Source organism: Sus scrofa, chromosome 5 (assembly GCF_054392235.1).
Source record: "Sus scrofa isolate SSC_HxYL_T2T_F1_AM1 chromosome 5, Sscrofa_HxYL_maternal_Yorkshire_Landrace_v2.0, whole genome shotgun sequence".
NCBI lineage: Eukaryota > Metazoa > Chordata > Mammalia > Artiodactyla > Suidae > Sus > Sus scrofa.
Genome location: NC_139387.1, coordinates 9,981,170 through 9,987,271, shown reverse-complemented (window position 1 = coordinate 9,987,271; position 6,102 = coordinate 9,981,170).

Genomic DNA, 6,102 nt, shown 5'->3' with positions numbered 1-6,102 from the left:
ACGGCAACCGAGCGGGGGGCGGGCTCGGCCGCGAGCTGAACTGTTCTGGATCAATGAAAACCCTTCCAGCCTAACCCACCCCACCCACACACATGCACAACCAATCGTGAGTAAGACTGCCATAGAACTGGTTTCCGGTAGCATGACCGACGGACATAAGAGCCAATCACACATTTGAGGACGTATACCCTCGCTGTACGTCCCTACTGGAGCCAATAAAACAGCTACGTTTAAGACACTCCCCCCCAACGTTTCTACCGTCGGATCGTGGGTAAAATAACGGGCAGTTTCCCTAGCCAATCATTTTAAGATGAGTTGCAGCCAATCACAAAGGAAAGTGAAGAGGCCAAAGAAAAGGTGAGACGTAAGAAAAATTTTAAGTCAATGAACGTAAAAAAAAAAAAAAAAGTCCTATAAATGCATAGTGTAAGTAGAAAAATGAGGATATGCCCAAATGTAGAGCTAGCAGCACGAACTGTGGAGTAATAACTTCCAAATGCGATAGATCCCTTTCGTTCTCTGGGTAACAACCTTGGCGTTGATCCCTGATTTACAAATAATTCTGTAAGTCATTGTAATTACACCAGAGCGACGCTTGAGTCCGAGCGCCAGTCGCTGAGCCAGGTCTCTGTGCGAGGTCCCTGACACAGGATCAAGACTCAGTGCCCTCTCCGAGGCTCACGGGATGGCAGAAGTCAGAGCCGGAAACAGGGAAGTATTCCACAACAGCTATTGAGAAGCTTAGCAACCACTCACGGGTGCACTTTCCCTGCGTCTTACAAACACTTCTATAAAGTGGACAAGGAGGATCATCTCTATTTTATTTGACGAGGAGCTGAAATCAGACAGAAAGGGACTTGTTCATGGATGCCTGCCTCTCTTGAGAGAATGAATGTCCAGGCAAAAGTTGTTCCCTGTTACTTAACCCACTTAAAATGTAATCTTTCTCTGACAACTGAAAAGCTCTTTCAGAGTTTGCAGTGCTCTCTGAACACCACTATGAGGTTTATCATTGTAACACATGAAGGAAAATGTTTATTTGAACTATCCTCCTCTGCCCTATACGGGAGAAGGATATATGCTAATTCCACTTGTAGCTAGAAGGAAATAGCATAAAGAAACATTGAGGGAGTTCCTGTCATGGCTCAGCAGTAATGAACCCAACTAGTGTCCGTGAGGATGTGGGTTCGATCCCTGGCCTCGCTCAGTGGGTTAAGGATGTGGCGTTGCTGTGGCTGTGGCATAGGCTGGCAGCTTCAGGTCTGATTCCACCCCTAGTCTGGGAACCTATACCTGCCATGTGTATGCCCCTAAAAAAAAAGAAAAAAAGAAAGAGGAGTTCCCCTCGTGGCTTAGTGGTTAACAAATCCGACTAGGAACCATGAGGTTGCAGGTTCGATGCCTGACCTTTCTCAGTGGGTTAAGAATCCGGTGTTACCGTGAGCTGTGGTGTAGGTCACAGACTCGGCTCGGATCCCGCATTACTGTGGCTGTGGCGTAGGGCGGGAGCTACAGCTCTGATTCGACCCCTAACCTGGGAACTGCCATATGCTACAGGTGTGACCCTAAAAAGAAAAACAAAAAAACAAAAAAACAGAGAGAGAGAAGATATGGTGATACAGGACCAGATCTCCCACATGGTGTTTGGCTGGGGCTGCATAGTAACTTTCCCCTTCAGATGGGGCGTGGTGTCCTCATTTGTCACCATCCCCATCACTCTCTGCTCCCTCCGTGTTGAGGTCTAAGGGCTGTTGCCTTTTTTTTTTTTTTTTTGTCTTTTTGCCTTTTCTAGGGCCGTTCCCGCAGCATATGGAGATTCCCAGGCTAGGGGTCTAATCGGAGCTGTAGCCCCCGGCCTACGCCAGAGCCACAGCAACGCGGGCTCCGAGCCAAGTCTGTGACCTACACCACAGCTCACGACAACACCGGATCCTTAACTCACTGAGTGAGGCCAGGGATCGAACCTGCAACCTCATGGTTCCTAGTCGGATTCGTTAACCACTGAGCCACGACGGGAACTCCTAAGGGCCATTGCCATCAATCCTCATACTCATGGTGTTGCTTCTCTAAAATGGAGTTAACAGGAGATGTAAATATAAATATTTCTTGTCTTTATCAAAGTGGAATAATGAAAACTAGTGTGGAGGAAAATTATTTAGTATCTAAAAATGTGACATAGTGTGATTATGCAACTTTTCAATTTCATGCTATATAGGATTTCTCATAAACCCACATAAGGGACATCTGACTTCCTGGGGAAATTTAACTTGGACTGACAATTAACTAGGACTCAGTGTGTTTTTGCTTTTTGCTTTACTTTTTAGGGCCCCACCTGCAGCATATGGAAGTTCCCAGGCTAGGGGTTGAATCAGAGCTGCAGCTGCTGACCTACCCCGTGGCCAGAGTAATGTAGATCTGAGCCACATCTGTGACCTACACCACAGCTCACGGCAACGCTGGATCCTTAACGCACTGAGTGAGGACCGGGATTGAACCCGAATCTTCATGGATACCAGTCGTGTTCGTAACCCTCTGAGCCACATGGAATCTCCAGTGATGTTTTTTAACTTTGTAAATTTAGAGGTTAGCTTGTGGGAAAGTGAAAAGGTGTAAAATTTTTGTAGGTCCAGTGGAGAATATAACCCGAGGTTGTAGTTTTATGACCCTGTAGGGCAGGAAACAGATTTGGATCTAATTTAGTAATGTTTTGTTTTTGTTTTTGTCTTTTTGCCTTTTCTTGGGCCACTCCCGTGGCATATGGAGGTTCCCAGGCTAGGGGTTGAATCAGAGCTGCAGCTGCTGACCTACCCCACGGCCAGAGTAATGTCAGATCTGAACCACATCTGCGACCTACACCACAGCTCACGTCAATGCCGGATCCTTAACCCATTGAGCAAGGCCAGGGATCGAACCCGAAACTTCATGGTTCCTAGTCGGATTCATTAACCACTGTGCCACGACGGGAACGCCTTTTTTTTTTTTTTTTTTTAAATTCCCACCTTTAAATGTACAAGGCTGATGTTTTTTTTAAAGTTATGGTTGATTTACAATATTAATTTCTGCTATAAGGCATAGCGACTCAGTTATACATGTATCTATTCTTTTTCATATTCTTTTCCACTGTGGTTTATCACAGGATATTGAAGGCTGATGATTTTTGACAAATTATACCCTCAAGTGACCACCACCCCAATCAAGATACACAGCGTGACAATTATATTTTTACCAATTTGAGAATTCATCTTTTCGACTGCAGAGAGGGTTCTGTGCTTTCAGAAAAGTCAGTGCATATTTATCTGTGGGCAAGAACAATAGTCTTCAGTGTTTTCAAGAAAGAAGGCTACAACTTAACATGCATTCAGGAAACAGCCGGCTACTTCCTGGCTGTGTTTTCTCCTATCCAATGGACTCCTGTCCCAGATTGTTCCTAACGATACTCCCACTTCTGATTCATAAAGACTCACCTACTGGGGAGTTCCCATTGTGGCGCAGCAGACACGAACCCAACTAGCATCCATGAGGATGTGGGTTCGATTCCTGGCCCCGCTCACTGGGTTAAGGATCTGGTGTTGCTGTGGCTGTGCTGTATGTAGGCTGGCAGCTGAGCGCCACTTCAGCCCCTAGCCTGGGAACGTCCATATGCCGCAGGTGCAGCCCTAAAAAGCGAAGAAGGGAAAAAAAAAAGACTCAGCTACTGGCCCCTGAAGGCCTCCCTACTCCTGTAGCAGAGGGTAGTGGGCAGGGACTTCTGAGGTCATCTCATCTCAGGAGAGGGAAACAAACAAAACAGTAAGTGAACTACAAACAGACTGAAGATTCTTGGGGAGTGAGACGTGAAGTGAGCACAGCCGAAGGCCCAGGACGACTGTAAACCCTAACTAATGGCTTTTCTGAGTCAGAACTTCCTGCCTCAAACCCCAAGCAGAAGAAGGTCAAGTGAAATCAATAGCTCTCCAGCTGCTAGAGCCTCTCCACAACTCTCCCAGGTAAAATTATTCCAGGAGCTTTGTTCTGCTCACAGTTTCTTTCCCTTTGAAGTACTGGTTTTCCATGAACAAGGGAGCCTGGCAGAATCAAAGAGCCTGTGATCAGACATTCCCTAGTCTAGCAGGGGGCTCCAGCTGCTTTCAGGTCAAAGTTGGATTTCTAAGCAGACTTAAGGAGCTGCCAGGCAATGTCCTAAGTTTCCATTCAAATGCAATTCTACAAATAGGGAGAATAGGAAGCAGGAAGGGTGAGGAAGCTACTATGGTGGAAATGGGATGATGCTGGCTTAGATGGAATGATAGAGGCAAGGTGGTGAGAAGTGAGTGTGGGAATATTTTGAAGGTAGAGCCAACCAAAGGCAGATGGTACTGACTGTGTGGACTGAGAAAGACTCGAGTTAAGGGTGGTTCTGAGCTTTTGACGTGAGCGGCTGAAACAATGGCATTGCCCTTAGCTAAGATGGGGAGAAGTGGGAGAGGAACAAGGCTGAGGCAGAAAATCAGAGGCTTGGTTTGGAAGAATTAAGTACGAGGCACTGAATAGACATCCAGGTACTCACGTGGGCCGTGAGGCCACTTCACAGTGGGGTCTGGGATGCCAATAGAAAGTTCGGGAGTCAAGAGCATATGGACGATGTTGAAACCTATTGGACTGGATAAGACCCCCAGCGAGAGAAGATGAACAAAGAGAGCCAAGGACCAAGGCCTGGGAGGAGGCCAGTCCACTATTCAGTGATTGGAGAGATGAGGAGGAATCCACAGAGGAAAGTAGAGTCCCTGCTGTGATGCAACAGGATCAGCAGCATCTCTGCAATGCCAGGATGCAGGCTTGATCCCCGGCCCCACACAGTGGGTGAAAGGATGCAGCATTGCTGCTGCTGCCTCCAAGGTTGCAACCGTGGCTTCAATCTGATCCCTGGCCCAGGAATTCCATAAGATGTGCCACAGGGCAGCCAAAAAAAAGGGGGGGAGGGGGGACAACAAAATAAAAAAACAAAGGAAAGTAAGAAAGAGTAGCCAGAGAAGAAGGTCCTTTCAGAGTCTTCACTATTCTCTAAGTTAGGTTACTCATTCTGGAAAAGGTGGAAAGTCCTAAATAAACAAATAAAATACATGGTAGATGGGTGTAAACAAGGGATCCATGTTTCTGGTAACTGAAGCTTATATGAAGAATAAAGAACAGAAAATTGCAAAACCAAAACTAGGTTAGGAAGGAAAATATTTAGAACAAGAAATCATTAATTCACTGTGGGAGAAATCTTGCAATTACAAATTGCAATTTGTAATTTTTTCTTTTTTCTTTTCTGGCCACGCCTGCTGCAGGTGGAAGTTCCCTGGTCAGGGATGGAACCCGAGCCACAGCAGCTACCTGAGCCACAGCAGGAACAACGATGTATCCTTTACATACTGCACCACAAGGGAACTCATGCAATCTTAAAAAGCTGACAGTGCAAACATCACGAAATCCAGAAGTACATTTATTAATTTTCTGAAACATCACCGTATTTTTTTCTTTTTTAGGTTGGATAAACTCTGACTACCTCTTAATATAACAACAATTTTGTATCATCTTCCTCAATGAGAATGGAAAGAAAATTTAGTCTTTCCTTTAGCATAGATCAAGTGATTTATTTATTTATGTCTTTTTAGGGCCACATCCACAGCCCTTAGCCTGGGAAGTTCCCAGGCTAAGGGTCAAATTGGAGCTACAGCCGCCGGCCTATGCCATAGCCACAGCAACGCTGGATCTGAGCCACATCTGCAACCTACACCACAGCTCACAGCAACATCAGATCCTTAACCCACTGAGTGAGGCCAGGGATCAAACCCGAGACCTCAGGGTTGGTTAACCGCTGAGCCACGACGAGAACTCCAAATTTTTTATTGCTCAATGAATTTTATTACATTTATAGTTGTACAATGACCATTACAACCCAATTTTATAACATTTCCATCCCAAATCCTCAGCATATCCCCCCACCCCCCAACCTGTCTCATTTGGAAAACGTAAGTTTTCAAAGTCTGTGAGTCGGTATCTGTTCTGCAAAGAAGTTCATTGTGTCCTTTTTTTATTTTTTATTTTTTGTCCTTTTTAGGGCTGTGCCACAGCATATGG